Source organism: Acanthochromis polyacanthus, chromosome 4 (genome assembly GCF_021347895.1).
Source record: "Acanthochromis polyacanthus isolate Apoly-LR-REF ecotype Palm Island chromosome 4, KAUST_Apoly_ChrSc, whole genome shotgun sequence".
Classification (NCBI taxonomy): domain Eukaryota; kingdom Metazoa; phylum Chordata; class Actinopteri; family Pomacentridae; genus Acanthochromis; species Acanthochromis polyacanthus.
In genome coordinates, this window is record NC_067116.1 from 34,764,506 (window position 1) to 34,781,389 (window position 16,884).

Here is a 16,884-nt window from a genome sequence, read left to right on the forward strand (position 1 = left end):
TGAAATATCACATGGTCAGAAGTATTCAGACCCTGTGCTCAGTATTGAGTAGAAGCACCCTTTTCAGCTAGTACAGCCATGAGTCTTCTTAGGAATGATGCAACAAGTTTTTCACACCTGGATTTGGGGATCCTCTGCCATTCTTCCTTGCAGATCCTCTCCAGTTCTGTCAGGTTGGATGGTGAACGTTGGTGGACAGCCATTTTGAGGTCTCTCCAGAGATGCTCAATTGGGTTTAGGTCAGGGCTCTGGTCAAGAACGGTCACAGAGTTGTTCTGAAGTCACTCCTTTGTTATTTTAGCGGTGTGCTTAGGGTCGTTGTGCTGTTGAAAGGTGAACCTTCGGCCCAGTCTGAGGTCCTGAGTACTCTGAAAGAGGTTTTCCTCTGTACTTGGCCACATTCATCCTTCCTTCAATTGCAACCAGTCGTCCTGTCCCTGCAGCTGAAAAACACCCCCACAACATGATGCTCCCACCACCATGTTTCACTGTAGGGATTGTATTGGGCAGGTGATGAGCAGTGCCTGGTTTTCTCCACACATACCGCTTAGAATTAACACCAAAAAGTTCAATCTTGGTCTCATCAGACCAGAGAATCTTATTTCTCATAGTCTGGGAGTCCTTCATGTGTTTTTTGGCAAACTATGCGGGCTTTCATGTGTCTTGCACTGAGGAGAGGCTTCCGTCGGGCCACTCTGCCAATAAAGCCCCGACTGGTGGAGGGCTGCAGTGATAGTTGACTTTGTGGAACTTTCTCCTATCTCCCGACTGCATCTCTGGAGCTCAGCCACAGTGATCTTTGGGTTCTTCTTTACCTCTCTCACCAAGGCTCTTCTCCCACCATTGCTCAGTTTGGCTGGACGGCCAGGTCTAGGAAGAGTTGTGGTCGTCCCAAACTTCTTCCATTTGAGGATTATGGAGGCCACTGTGCTCTGAGGAACCTTGAGTGCTGCAGAAATTCTTTTGTAACCTTGGCCAGATCTGTGCCTTGCCACAATTCTGTCTCTGAGCTCCTTGGGCAGTTCCTTCGACCTCATGATTCTCATTTGCTCTGACATGCACTGTGAGCTGTAAGGTCTTATATAGACAGGTGTGTGCCTTTCTTAATCAGTCCAATCAGTTTAATTAAACACAGCTGGACTCCAATAAAGAAGCAGAACCATCTTGAGGAGGATCAGAAGAAATGGACAGCATGTGAGTTAAATATGAATGTCGCTGCAAATGGTCTGAATACTTCTGACCATGTGATATTTCAGTTTTTCTTTTTTAATAAATTTGCAAAAATGTCTACATTTCTGTTTTTTTCTGTCAAGATGGGGTGCTGAGTGTACATTAATGAGAAATAAAATGAACTTTTTTGATTTTGGCAAATGGCTGCAATGACACAGAGTGAAAAATTTCAAGGGGTCTGAATACTTTCTGTACCCACTGTACACAATATCACCATTTTTCTCAAATATTGTTCACAAATCTGTCTAAATCTGTGATAGTGAGCACTTCTCCTTTGCTGAGATAATCCATCCCACCTCACAGGTGTGCCATATCAAGATGCTGATTAGACACCATGATTAGTGCACAGGTGTGCCTTAGACTGCCCACAATAAAAGGCCACTCTGATAGATGCAGTTTTGTTTTATTGGGGGTCCACTCCTCTTCAATGGCTGTGCGAAGTTGCTGGACATTGGCGGGAACTGGTACATGCTGTTGTATACGCCGATCCAGAGCATCCCAAACATGCTCAATGGGTGACAGGTCTGGTGAGTATACTGGCCATGCAAGAACTGGGACGTTCTCAGCTTCCAAGAATTGCGTACAGATCCTTGCAACATGGGGCCGTGCATTATCCTGCTGCAACATGAGGTGATGTTCTTGGATGTATGGCACAACAATGGGCCTCGGGATCTCGTCACGGTATCTCTGTGCATTCAAAATGCCATCAATAAAATGCACCTGTGTTCTTCGTCCATAACAGTCGCCTGCCCATACATAACCCCACCGCCACCATGGACCACTCCATCCACAACATTGACATCAGAAAACCGCTCACCCACACGATGCCACACACGCTGTCTGCCATCTGCCCTGAACAGTGTAAACCGGAATTCATCCGTGAAGAGAACACCTCTCCAACGTGCCAGACGCCATCGAATGTGAGCATTTGCCCACTCAAGTCAGTTACCACGACGAACTGGAGTCAGGAGTCAGGTCCAGACCCCGATGAGGACGACGAGCATGCAGATGAGCTTCCCTGAGACTGTTTCTGACAGTTTGTGCAGAAATTCTTTGGTTATGCAAACCCATTGTTTCAGCAGCTGTCAGAGTGGCTGGTCTCAGACCATCTTGGAGGTGAACATGCTGGATGTGGAGGTCCTGGGCTGGTGTGGTTACATGTGGTCTGCGGTTGTGAGGCTGGTTGGATGTACTGCCAAATTCTCTGAAACGCCTTTGGGGACGGCTTATGGTAGAGAAATGAACATTCAATACACCAGCAACAGCTCTGGTTGACATTCCTGCTGTCAGCATGCCAATTGCACGCTCCCTCAAATCTTGCCACATTTGTGGCATTGTGCTGTGATAAAACTACACCTTTCGGAGTGGCCTTTTATTGTGGGCAGTCTAAGGCACACCTGTGCACTAATCATGGTGTCTAATCAGCATCTTGATATGGCACACCTGTGAGGTGGGATGGATTATCTCAGCAAAGGAGAAGTGCTCACTATCACAGATTTAGACAGATTTGTGAACAATATTTGAGAGAAATGGTGATATTGTGTATGTGGAAAAAGTTTTAGATCTTTGAGTTCATCTCAAAAAATGGGAGCAAAAACAAAGTGTTGCGTTTATATTTTTGTTGAGTGTATGAAGAGAACAGAAGATATTTAAAGAAGTGCTACTGTATGTGTCAATATTTACACCTATGGCATTGAGCTCTCCAGTGTATTACACACACAAATGACCTTAAAATTGACTGAAACGTCACCAAAAACGGCCCGGTGGGAGATGAAATAGGGCCACTGAATATCCCCACAGACCACTCCAATACTGTGCATATCGACCAAGTGGTTGATTAAATATTGTCCATGTAGGTAGTAAAACTAACTGTTACTAATTATGCAAATTGTCCTACATAAGCAGGTAAGTATTCTGCAGTTTCTAAATTCTGGTCACCCATATGGACTGGTCTAACTTCCAACTTTGGAGTGCTCAACATTTCTGGGTTCAGATTGCTGTCAAGTAGACCAAATTCATAAATGCATCTTTTTTTTTTATTATCATCATAAGTCTGAAAGTAACTACAGATGTCAGGTGTTGAAACACAATTAGCATGTGAAATGTACTGAAGCAGAATTATGAAGTAGCATGAAATGGAAAACAGTCATGTCAAGTGTAAAAACCTCAAAACTGTATGTAAGTATCAGTTTGGTGGAAATACGGTTGGTGTCCATCATGGAAAGGACTAACATTTCACATGCCAGATTAAGGAGCGCAAATATATAAAATGAATATCAGCCTTGGCACAAAATATCAGTATGTTTTGACTACATACAATATGTAGTGTAAGCAATCCGTTCAACTAATCCAAATATCTTGCCAACAAACTGCAAAAAAATTAGGTTTTAGGTCATTTAATGTGCTGCACAGTTGTCTGGTGTTGGTGCTTTGGCAGCAGTTTGTGTGATCGAATGCTGAACATATGTTAAACCATCTGAAAATGTTCCATTTACTGACAGTAACATAGTCATTGTCCTATAGCTCCACTAGAGGGAGGCAGTATCCAGATAATACTTTAAGATGCAAAATAAAGTGTCAGAAAGGGGAGGTCTGCATAAAGAGGTAAAACTGTTGATCTGACATTGCCGATAACAGTGCACTTCTTTAATCCAGTTATGCCCTACATACGTCCGTGTGTCCAGGATGTTGCATGAGGAAGATGCAGCTGTATGGCATCACTTCACATCCAAGACACACATGCAGTGATCAAACAAAAAACCTGTTTGATGACATGCTGTTTAACAGCAGCTTTAACTAGAATCACACAGCAAATGAAAAAAAGAAGCACAATTATGCTTATTTGTTGTCTGAGAGTGCATTTCGTTTCTCCACTAGTGTTATTGTATAACTTTGTTCATACCTTCAATATTCAAAATTATGCATCATTGAAAATAGCTTTTTTCCCCTTGTTCTCTTCCTGATTCTGTCTTGCTTTACGGTTATTTTGGTGTTTGTTTTGTTAGACTGTTAAAGCCTGAAGGGAGACCTGTGGTGGTGCAAAACAAGACCAATATCTGCTCCAAGCCACAGCTGCATCTTCACGCGGACAGAGGAGCTTCTACTAGATGGAAGTAAGAAATATGCTTTAGGTTGTTGGTAAATATGTCTGTGTGCTAAGGATCAATACCTGATTTACATGCAGACTTTTTTTTTTACAGCAAAAATGAAATGCTTGTGCATATAATAGTTGTTGGGGGTTTTTTCAAATGTGTTTTTCTCGGCAAAATATGCACTTGGGCCAAAAAATGACCGTCACATCTGGAATTTTGTGATGTAACTGAGAGTCGATTCGCAGCAACTGCAACTGATAAACAACTGATCTCTCACTAAAATCCACATCCATACAAGGTAAGTTAAATTTTTGATTTGACAAAAGAAAAGTAGCATTTCCCAGAATGTCCACACAAGAGGCTTTGTTTCAGAGAAAAATTAAGTTGGTTGTGGTGTGCAGGCTAATGGAAAGAATCCCTCCACAAAGATAACAAACGAGCCATTCACTGAGCTTTACCAACTGTGAGACATGGATGCAAAGTCTGTGGCAAACACACGTGGACAAAATTGTTGGTACCCCTCAGTTAAAGAAGGAAAAACCCACAATTCTCACTGAAATCACTTGAAACTCACAAAAGTAACAATAAATAAAAATTTATTGAAAATTAAATAATCAAAAACAGCCATTACTTTTGAATTGTTGATTAACATAATTATTTAAAAAAACAAACTAATGAAACAGGCCTGGACAAAAATGATGGTACCTCTATAAAAGATTGAAAACTATTTGACCAGAGTGACATGATTAACTCAGGTGTGTCATTTAATTGACATCACAGGTGTTTCCAAACTCATAATCAGTCAGTCTGCCTATTTAAAGGGAGACAAGTAGTCACCCTGCTGTTTGGTGAAAAGGTGTGTACCACACTGAACATGGACAACAGAAAGCGAAGGAGAGAATTGTCCCAGGACATCCGAAAAAAAATTATAGACAAACATCTTAAAGGTAAAGGCTATAAGACCATCTCTAAACAGCTTGAAGTTCCTGTGACAACAGTGGCTCATATTATTCAGAAGTTCAAGACCCACGGGACAGTAGCCAACCTCCCTGGACGTGGCCGCAAGAGGAAAATTGATGACAAATTGAAGAGACGGATCGTTGGAATTGTATCCAAAGAGCCCAGAGCAACCTCCAAAGAAATTAAAGGTGAACTCCAAGGCCAAGGTACATCAGTGTCAGATCGCACCATTCGTCGTTGTTTGAGCCAAAGTGGACTTCATGGGAGACGACCAAGGAGGACACCACTGCTGAAAAAAACTCATAAAAAAGCGAGACTGGAATTTGCAAAAATGCATGTTGACAAGACACAAAGCTTCTGGGAGAATGTCCTTTGGACAGATGAGACCAAACTGGAGCTTTTTGGTAAGGCACATCAACTCTATGTTCATAGACTCAAAAACCAAGCATACGAAGAAAAGAACACTGTCCCTACGGTGAAACATGGAGGAGGCTCAGTAATGTTTTGGGGCTGCTTTGCTGCATCTGGCACAGGGTGTCTTGAAAGTGTGCAAGGTACGATGAAATCTGAAGACTATCAAGGCATTCTGGAGAGAAATGTGCTGCCTCGTGTCAGAAAGCTTGGTCTCAGTCGCAGGTCATGGGTCTTCCAACAGGACAACGATCCAAAACACACAGTCAAAAACACCCAAGAATGGCTGAGAGAAAAGCGTTGGACTATTCTAAAGTGGCCTTCAATGAGCCCAGATCTGAATCCCATTGAACATATGTGGAAGGAGCTGAAACATGCCATTTGGAGAAGACACCCATCAAACCTGAGACAACTGGAGCTGTTTGCTCATGAGGAGTGGGCCAAAATACCTGTTGACAGCTGCAGAACGCTCATTGACAAATACAGAAATCGTTTAATTGCAGTGATTGCCTCAAAAGGTTGTGCAACAAAATATTAAGTTATGGGTACCATCATTTTTGTCCAGCCCTATTTCATTAGTTTGTTTTTTTAAATAATTATGTTAATCAACAATTCAAAAGTGATGGCTGATTTTGATTATTTAATTTTCAATAAATTTTTATTTATTGTTACTTTTGTGAGTTTCAAGTGATTTCAGTGAGAATTGTGGGTTTTTCCTTCTTTAACTGAGGGGTACCAACAATTTTGTCCACGTGTGTAAACACAACTGAAGGTTTAGCATAACTGCTGCATTGTGTAGATTTACATATCTGATCAGAATCAATTTCCATGTTTGCAATTTACATGTTCAGAATCCACCTTCAGTTAAAGGGGGGTAGAATGTAGCTCTTTTGGGTTCTTTAGCCAAACATGAATATAGATTTTTTTTTTTTTAAAGAAATGTCAGAATTTGTATTAACAAAACTAAGAGTCTGCAGCCTTCCTAGCAACAATGTATGACATGGGCTTTGAACTAATGTCATCATGCTTACTTTCCCACTGCTAACATGAGATGCTAGCATCTGTTCCAACCACTGACTGTATACAAAGGTGGACAAACCCTCCATATCATCACCCACAGGTTTAGGAAATCTGTTTTCATCTTGACAGTGTTAAACCCCTCTGAACTCCCAGCCTATGAAAAAAAAAAAAAATAGCAGGTGGAGTATGAGTGGGCCTGAGGTGTGTCATGCAAACATCTTTCAGCCACAGATTTTCCTGTTATGATGCCCACCTGTCAATCAAAGCAGTCAGCCCCCTAAATATGCATAAATTCAAGCCTTAATACAATTTAAAGCGATGAGTCACACAAAAATGTAGCGCCATAAATGCAGCAGATGGCAATGATGTCCAAAATATTTTTAGTATCCTTCGATGAAGATGTTTACATTTGCAGTAAAGTTGTGCATTTTAAAGTGGGGGTCAATGGAGACTGACCCGCTTCTGGAGGCAGTCCCAAGAGGACATTTGAGGAACTGCAGCATTTGGTGTTGGCTTTATTTCTCAGCACTGGCAGTTGCCGGTTGAAAAAAATCAATTGAAATGCTTTTTTAAAAAATTATTTGTTTAAAAATATAGCAAAAAATAAAACATTTTACTGTTAGAAGCGGAAAGCTTTGTGCACTGATAAAAGGTAAATGTGATGTGCAGTAGAAACTGGTTTAACGAATAAATGATAATATGAAGAGCCTCTTTGCAAAAACAGATAACTTCATTTTTAAAAATGTTTTTCTTTATTGTTTACTTTAGATGATATCAATCAAACTGAAGTTGAATGGATATGACTCAGTAGAAAAATACATGACAAAATAGAGAAATAAATTTTTGTTGTTATTATTATTATCTCAAGTAAACAATAAAAAATAAGTTTTCTAAAAATTTATAAAATGGAGTTATCTGATTTTGCAAATAAACTCTTCATATACAGAAATACACATGACCTAAATGTCACTCAAGATTTGAGCTGTTACTAAAACTTTTCCAGAAAATTAAACTCCGTTTGTCACGAGCGAGCGGGTTGGACCCGAGCAGAGAGCCACACTACCAAGGCTGGCTGGAATGAAAGTGTTTTATTGTAGGGGGTGAAATAGTGGCTCGGTGGGGGGAAAACCAGGGTGCAGGAGCGGAGGGGTCCAGGCAGGGACAGAAGGGGTCCAGGCAGGAATGGGGGTCCAGGCGGGGAAAACCGGTGATGACTTGGTTGGGGAGAGCCGGAGAGGAAGGAGGATGGCGGGGATCCTGGACAGCTGATCTAGGTGAGGAGCAGGAGAAAGCAACGTAAGAAAAGGCAAACTTAAACAGATCTTAACAGAGGGCTAGAGAGTGAACTGACTGAGGTGTCTTGGTTCAACAATCTGGCAGGGAGTGGAAGGATGAGCCGGTTCTTATTGCAGAGGTGTGTAATCAGGTCGATGATCGTCAGCTGTCCGGGAGCCGTAGAGGTGGTTGATTGCCTGAGTGGAGTCAGCTGGGAAGCTAGACTCCACTCAGGCACCGAGCTGCAGGGGGAGAGACAGGGCAGAGGAGCGGATGGGAGACAGCAAGACAGACAGGGCAGAGGAACAGGAGAGGGGGAAAGGAGCATGAGAGGGAAAGAGATGGGGAAAAAGGTATTTGGGATGCCAGATGGGAAAGACAGGGGATGAGAAGGGAGCTCTGACACCGTTTCCACTGTCTAATCTCTGTCATCAAGCTTTTTGTGACGTGAATGTATTTTTGGCTTGTTTTTCTTCGTCTGATGTCTGACTGGAACTCTTCTAATTATGTCATGTAGTTGTGTGAATAAATGCCACTTATTTCAATCCCAGCCAGCTGTTTTGAAAATTGGCAAAGTTTTCGATTCATTTGGAAGGGAACCCAGTGTCAGTGACTTTAGTAACCCTGTTAATTTTTTTTCATATTCTATTTCACTAAATATCCTGATATGAAATTTTTGGCCAAACTTAAAATGCGCATAAAAAGCTGGGTGGAGCGTATAACTCTGGCTGCCAGGAATTTTCATCTAAAATTGCATGACAACCATCTTGCAGATGCTGATTATTCTAGTCTGGAGACAAACAAACCAAGCAACCAGTCAACAGACTGACATGCAGATATGTCAGTAGTGTGGTTATAAATAGCATGCAAATTTGTCAAAAGACATGACCTTGATTATCGCCCATCAAAAACACACAGTCATATTTCCATCACTTCACATTCATTTCCATTCATTTCCTGCAGATTTACCCTCACCAATAACCATTGCTTGTTTGACAATGACCCTTGTGTTCACCTCTTCACTCCAAAATGTCATGATTCCCTTTGATTCACGTCACCACAACATACATGCATTCAACCCGCCACAGCCCAACTCACGCACGCACATACTGGCAGTAAATTTGAAGCAAATCCACCAAACAAACAACACAATGAATGTGACAATAACCATCTGGTTGAGGACAGACTAGGAAGAGGCAAACCATGTTATTGATCATTCAGTACTTGTGCATTTAGTAAGTGCTGGAGACACGCATCCTACATTGGCTTCCCTTGTTGGGCTAATTTGAAAAGCCACTCCATGCAAAGCTGTGGTCGGGTCCCTGTTAAATGTGTCTGGGATTGCTTGCTCTTATTTAGAAGAGAAAACAACTTTTGTGCAACCAAACACACAGCAGTACGTAAGAACTCATATGACTGGACATTCTGATTGGGTCTGCCTCTACACAAGTACAATTAATTTCTAGTCGCTAATGGAGGACTGCACAGACCATAATATGTATAGGCACAGGCCAATAGCATGTGGTGCATCGATCAAATGCTTTGAGAGAAAAAAAAACAGAAAACACTGAATTGAATTTAGAATGACAAATAAAGATCTCTTTTAACCATATGGAAAGACTCAGTGAGACCTTACCAGATCATAAGTCATGAAAGATATTGAGGGAAATTTGATTGTATAATGTTTTACTTTGCCAGAGTGAGAGGGAATCTGATTTTGATATATTTGGCTGCACGAGAGAGTGTGGGACAATTAGATTAGCAATCTCTTTGGTTTGTTTGATATGTAACATCAGTCTCCTTCGTGAAACTCGACGCCTTGTTGCCGTCGGCTCGGTCTCCATCCTCGCCTCCTCAGGGAGAGCAGGTCCAGGAGCGTTTCAGGGTTTAGACAGATCCACTGTAAAACAGATTTGTCTCCTGGCTGCCATGCGTCCTCAAGGCCGGTGTCTCGTTTCATGGTTTTTTCTCTGAGGAACTTGCCCTGTGTGCGCTTCCCAGGCTTTTTGTTTAACAGAGGGGCACTGTATCCAGATTAAAACGCCATCGCTGTAAAAGATACCGCCATTGATTTGTGACACTAAGACGGGAAAATAAACAGCAGTCATAGCATGCAAACAGTACTTTTAGCCTAACCTCCCTATGGACTCTCACATACATAAAAACACAAACTGTGAAGACCAAAAAGCCATTGATCTCAATCTCTAATTTATTGTCGCAATCACATAGGCCCCCCATTGTTGGGAATTTGCTGCAAGCCATAAAAACATATTAACTCATGACTCTGATGAGAGTTTGCTTTCAGGAATCATATGAGACGGCTCCAGGCTTAGGCAGGACAGGACACCAAGCAACACTTCAATGCTTTCCTTTTTTATTTAGTATTTCAAGTTACCAAGCAAACTTCTGTTGGGTCACATCTTGCGCCTTGACTACTTAGTACAAAATATTCAGTTCCAACAAATATGCTTTGTTCCCTTCAGTTCCGGAAAGTTTACCAAGAAGCAGCATTTCATACAGGTTTTATTTTTATACCTTGTCTGTATTTTAAAAGTTTTCTGATATGATTTATTGCTTTTTTTCAAATACAGCTGACGTTCCTGATTTCATGTCACAATAAAGATCCTCTCTCTGGCTCCAATTTGTCCCATGTCTATATGAGGCGAAATTCCTGAATACTGATGCCAGATTCTAACTTTATGTCTCAAAAAAGCATGCTTTCTATTTGATAAATCACACAGGATGAGCTATGGTTCAGTTTAGTTCGCGTTTTTCAGGCAAACTGTCAATGTTCGGACTAAAATGAGCAAATATTGTTGCTGGAAATAGCTGAAGCTTTGGGAAATTTGCTTTCTTGCACAGAGTTAAATGAGTTAAATGAGAGCATTCCTACCTTTTTCATCACTGTCCACTAACTATTAGGCTTTAGCTATAGTTGAGCTGAGCATTCAGAAGGAAGGAAACAGTCTGGATCTGCACTTTACGTTTCTACAAGCAACTTCAAAGATCACTGATAAGATCTATTTGATTTTAAAATGTAAACTGATCATTTCTGATTTGACGGTGGTGAATATACTCAAGAAGGTTACGGTCCCAGCCATAAATACTGGGAAAAAAAAAAAAAGTTTATGCTTCATTTTTTTTTGTAAAAAGGAATATTGTGAGGAACTAAACCTGACATGAAATGAATTACATTACCCCATAGGAGAGTCTCATATATTCATGTGTCAGAAACTCAAGACAACGGGACTGTTTTAACAGTTTTTAAGTTTTAAAAGCACATACTTTCTGAACTGTATCTCAAAGAATTTAGGAATCTTACAAAGTCAATGCTAGTATTGCTCACTCCAGCAACATTATGTTAGTACACTATAAAAGGGGAGAACATTTGAAAAGAAAACAGGGTCTGATGAGCAGCACTTGGACGGTCGTGGTGACTGCTGAGGACAGAGGACACGCAGCTATACAGTTCCACTGCTCCCACTGTAGCTGTACCATACACACAGTTAAACATTAATGTCCCCAGCCTGCCTCACATTACAGTATTTGCTGAATAACAGCTCAGAATGATTGCACTCTTTTGAGATAACCTTAAAAGGAGAAGGAATCTTCAGTAGAGACAGTGGCTGTGGACAAGGCTTTGAATTGCCTGCCCTGAAGCTGTACATAGTGAAACAAGCAAACCGTTTCTGTTCCTTTCAAACTTCTGCAAAGCAACAAGCCCCCATGGCATCTTCACCACCCCCGACCCCTCCGCCTCCAAACACACACGGACATCTTGGAAAATTTTGGACAGAGTGATGATTGTTTTCGGTTTATTTTATTATTTATTTAACCCTCCCCCCATCTGTATTTGATAGCTCTCGGCTCTAACCGCTGTGCCTCTTGCTGCTTCCCGGGGGTATGACCTGGATACAACAATGTTTACTCAAAGCAATTGTGCTTGTGGCTTTTTTTTTTTTTAACTTGTGAGAGCTTGTTTTTTCCCATAAAGCTGTTTTGTGTCTTACAGTAACTTCAGTGTGCATCTTCTCTGTGGTGTGTCTGCTTGTCTGTGCGAACAAATGGGTACTTGCATGCTACCAAGCCAATATAGTAGTCATGTGCTTACTGACTTGTGGCCTTGGCCTGGGGATGACACCCTTCCATTCATGTGATCAGTGGGCTGTGTTGGTACTCTGGAGGAGCCTCTGGCATAAGTGGGGTACACATGCTCTTTTCATATGCCTAACTGACAGAAAAAAAACTCTCTGAAATGACCAAGTGCATCTGTCTCCAAAACCATTTGCAAGAAATGGCCATCAACTACTTATCTGTCGTGTGTGGTCGGCTGTTTTAAACTGACGTGTCCACCTGCAGCTTCACTGATTCAGCACAATGCTCACAGTGGCTCTGTCTTCATCTGAGGTATTTCTTACGATCAAAAAAAAGATGCCAAGCAAAATTTGGCAAAAGCTTTACTCATAACTCCTGTTGACAGGAGAGTAACTCCAGCTTTGCTGTGATGCCTGTGTTAAATGAAATATTACCATGTTAATGCAGACATATCGTTTAAATTCTCACTACAAGAAACTTCTGTGACAACAAGAAAGCACAATGTAGCACAAAACTACTGACAGTTTTATTTTATTATTTTGTATTTCACTGTGTTGTCTCACTTTGCTCTGTACTTCTAAATTCAGTTGTCCCTTTGTCTACCTAATTTGTCCCATTTATCAAAATATGCTGTATCATTCAGCGTTAAAAGCAGAGTCATTGCTATCAGAGTTTTATGATAACACATGTCATGATTTCTTTGCATCAAAAAGTGCACTGTTGTTAGTATGTGAAGAAAACATGCTACAGGGCAGTATCAGAGACACTGCAGTTGCCCAGAGCGGTCATAACGTTTCAGTTACAGTGGGAAATTCCATGAAATTGCTCAGACCTCCATGTTATAATTTTCATTTAGCAGTCAGTGAGGTTTGTTAGCACACTGATGGATGACATTTTACTCATTCATTCCCGCCTCCTCGTATTCGTTCCAGTTTAGCTGATCTCATTACATTTCTGACTGTTCTTAAATTTAATTAAAGGGATCAGAATGAAGAGACAACACAAAACCAGCTTCTGACAACTCAATTTTGACCTGTAGCCAACTTCACATCCGGTCTACAGAGAAAATATGTGCAGATCTCTATTTGTAAATCTAAATACTGAAGGTTAGTTGCATCTGTGTAGTTTATGGTCATACTCAATGTGTTGGTACAAGGGAAGAAGTACAGAGACTTGTGGTAAGACACAGTGGTAGTAAGTTAAACTCAACTGTGAGAAACTTAGTTTTTCACATTTAAAAAAATACAGGTTGCAGACATGGTATTAGCAGGCTATTATTCCTTTTACAGTAGCATTTAATCCCTTGATGGCTTGCGTGTTGCTTAAAAAACAATCTAATCCTACACTTCAATGCACCCTGTAATTACTAAGAAAAGTGTTGGGAAAGGACCATATTATTTTATAACCTGCATACCTTGACTTACTCTGTAATAAGAGACTCTCCTCGTTCATTACAGTCTTAAACACCACAAATCAGTTCATATTGGTGTCAACACAGTAAACCCTGTTTGTGCCATGTATTACATTCTTAAACCTTCTCTCCACTTTCATATATGCAAACGGTGATTATTTTATTGTTACCCTGTGCATGCTAGCGCGTTCAAACTAAGATGCGTTCATGCCAGTCTGCTGCACCAGTAGCACCTTAAGGCTCAAATGAAGCTTGCTGCTGATCACATGGACAAAGAAAAAGATCTTCTGGAGGTCAGAGAAAACAAAAAAAATAGCTATTGTGCCATAATGACCAGAAATATATTTGTAAAAGTGAAGGCGATCCAAGAACACTAAGCGTTGTACTAGGCATGGTGGTGGCAGTATTATGCTGTGGGCTATTTTGCTGTCAGTGGAATTGATGCTTTACATAAAGTAAATTAAATAAAGAATAAGGAGTGGTACTTCTACATTCTCCAGGAAAACTTACAATCATCTGCCAGAAGATTGGATCTTGGACATTCTTGGGTGTTTCAACAGGATAAAGACTGAAACCACTCATCAAATGTGGTAAAGAAATGTTTAAATCAGACTAGAATTAAGGTTTTGGACTTGTCTCTTCAATGTCCTGACTTAAATCACATCAAGAAACTGTGGTCTGTGGTGGAAAAAAGTCTGTCAGAAAGCAAACCAAATTTGTTGAACTGTACCTAGTCTAGCAAGAGGACTGGTCAATGTTCAACTTGCCAGAAGTTGGTGAACAGCCGTCAAAAGTGTGTAGCTGAGGTGAAAATGGTGAGGGGGACATTTAACCAAGTATTAGCATTGCTTTATGTATATTTTTGATCCAGCAGATTTTGTCAGATTTTCAGAATCCCTGTAATAAATCAATAAAAGAACCAACATGCATGACTGTTTTTGCAGCAACACGTGTTTTAATGACTCCATCATAGAAAATTAAGCGTTATAGAATTCAAAGGGAACTCAAGACTGCATGGCATTAGGATGTAACTGTTAGGTGCTGTCAACACAGAGTGACCTAGATTAGTTAGAGAAGTTATTTGTCAGCAGAAACCCTCATAACAAATCAAGTAGAGCAGTGCTATCAGCTGTCAACGTGTTGTTGTAATAATAAAATCTAACACATCTTCCTTGTAGCACCCATGTTGTTTCCTCTTTCCAACTTCAAAGCGCACAAACACACCAAAGTCAGAAGAACAACTTCCCAGTAAGGGGAATTTCTCCATCAAAGGAGCACATGAATAAGCAATAAATACTGTCACTGCAATCTACAGCCTTATCCAGATGTCTTCAACTGCATTCCATCTGTGCGAGCATTTTTTCCACAGATATTCAAAAGAAATCTGAGAAACCACATCTCACAGCCAAAAAGGACGAAGCATTTTCAAGTTGCCGGGATATAATTAAATCACAGCCAAAATCAAGTGCAAACTTTTTTCTTTTCCCTGCAACTTGTAATTGTTCATCACACATAAACAGCCTGATTGGGAAATTACTGTGGATAATTACTGCAGATTAAATTTGAATTTTTTTTGTTTATTTGGTGTGGGTAGCAAGCGTGTTTTCCACACTTGTTTAGTCTTTGTGATCTTGGAGGGGATAAGCGTGCACAGTTAGAAAATGTTTACAACAGTATTTTGCGCTAAATACCAAAAAAGAATTCAAAACTGCATTTGTTTTCTCGTCATTCAGTTTGGCCGAACGCCCTGCTGGATCAGTTAACTTTCGGGCCAGCTGAGCGGCATCTCCTTCCTCTGTGTTCCACAGAACGATTAACTCTCCTCCCAAACACAGCCACATTTACCTCCTCTGAAAGCCAAACTCCACTAGTTGATATTCTCTCGCAAAATGTCTTCTGTTTTCACAAATTTTACAGTGCTGGTAGCAGTTGACAGGGTCCTGTCACAACAAGACACACAGTAGGGTCGAGGCACCGGAGGGACTGAAGACTGATTTGGCAGTATGAGATCATGAAGGCGTCGTGCTACAGGTTTGATTACAAAATGCAACAGATGTGGAAAGTAACAAGGATTCCACTGTCTTTAAAGAACGGATATATAGTAGAGAATGTGGTCTTCATTGCCTGCAAGCAAAAAGGACGTTTGCTTTCCTGTTTCTGAATGTGATTTGGATTAACTGTTAAAAGAACTCAAATTCAACAAATCATCCGTCAGTCTTAATGTTGACCTTCAGTGTGATATGTAGCTGTTCCACAGTGGATAGTACACTGAATTTCTATGTCTGGGCTGCAACACTATGTGTTCCTTGGCTATGTCAATATTGGTTTTAGTCAAAGAGGCCTCTAGGGCATACTTCAAGAGCACTGCTGAAGCTGGCTCTCACAAGCTTTGTTTTTTTTTTTTTTCACCTGTTCATACCAGTGAAAGGTCTAAACAAAAACATGCCTGATTGTGATTTATAACAAAGCAAATGTCCTTAAGTAATGAAAGTAGCCTCAGTGGAGCTAATAATATTTCTCTTTTCTCAGAGCTGAAATTTCCACTAATATCTACATCGTAAATATGTCTGAAGTCAAGCAAGAACCCGCCTTCCCCATCTGGGAAACAGGATTTTAAATGTCCAAGTGATGATGCATAGGTGACAGCTGCGACTTGTGTTGTACCAGTGTGCTGTAGACAATATGAAAGTATGACTCTGTCAGACCTGCTACTTCCTCTCTGGAGAGTGTCAGGGGTTCATTGCAGTCTGTTAGCGTCATGCTGATAGGTTTATGGCCCATCACAAACAAAGCTTTATATTTGGAAAAGACTGCAACAAGTTCATATGACACATTTAAAATGGAAGGAAATGCAAAGTTGACAATTCACACCACAGGGTGCTACAAGCGCTCATTTTTCATTTAGGGGGCTTTTTACAAGCAGTAGTCATTCTGTCATGAGTGTGTCATGAACATGAGGGATCCAATGTGAAATAAAAATATTGATTTACAGTGATTGCATTTGTTAGATGTTGTGTATATATGAATAGATGTCTGATATTTAGCAGACCTTTTTTTGCCAACCAAACACAGTCCAGCGCTGAAACATTTACTGTCGAATCACAAGATCATCCATCACAGTACAGCATGGCATTAAAAAAAAAAACACCGTGTAATGTGTGCTAAATACTCCCAGTAATTATTGCTATCAAAAAAACAGTAAGATGCTGTCTAGTGTTGATGCTAAATTCATGTGATGAAATGTTAAAATGTGTTTGTTTTTATCAAAATATGTCCACAGAACACAGAGGATATGCTTATGTAATCCCCCAAATGTCAGAAACCATGAGACCATAGCTAGATTTTCTCAGCTGATGTCGCCACTGCCACTCCATTGAGGCAATGAGAAAG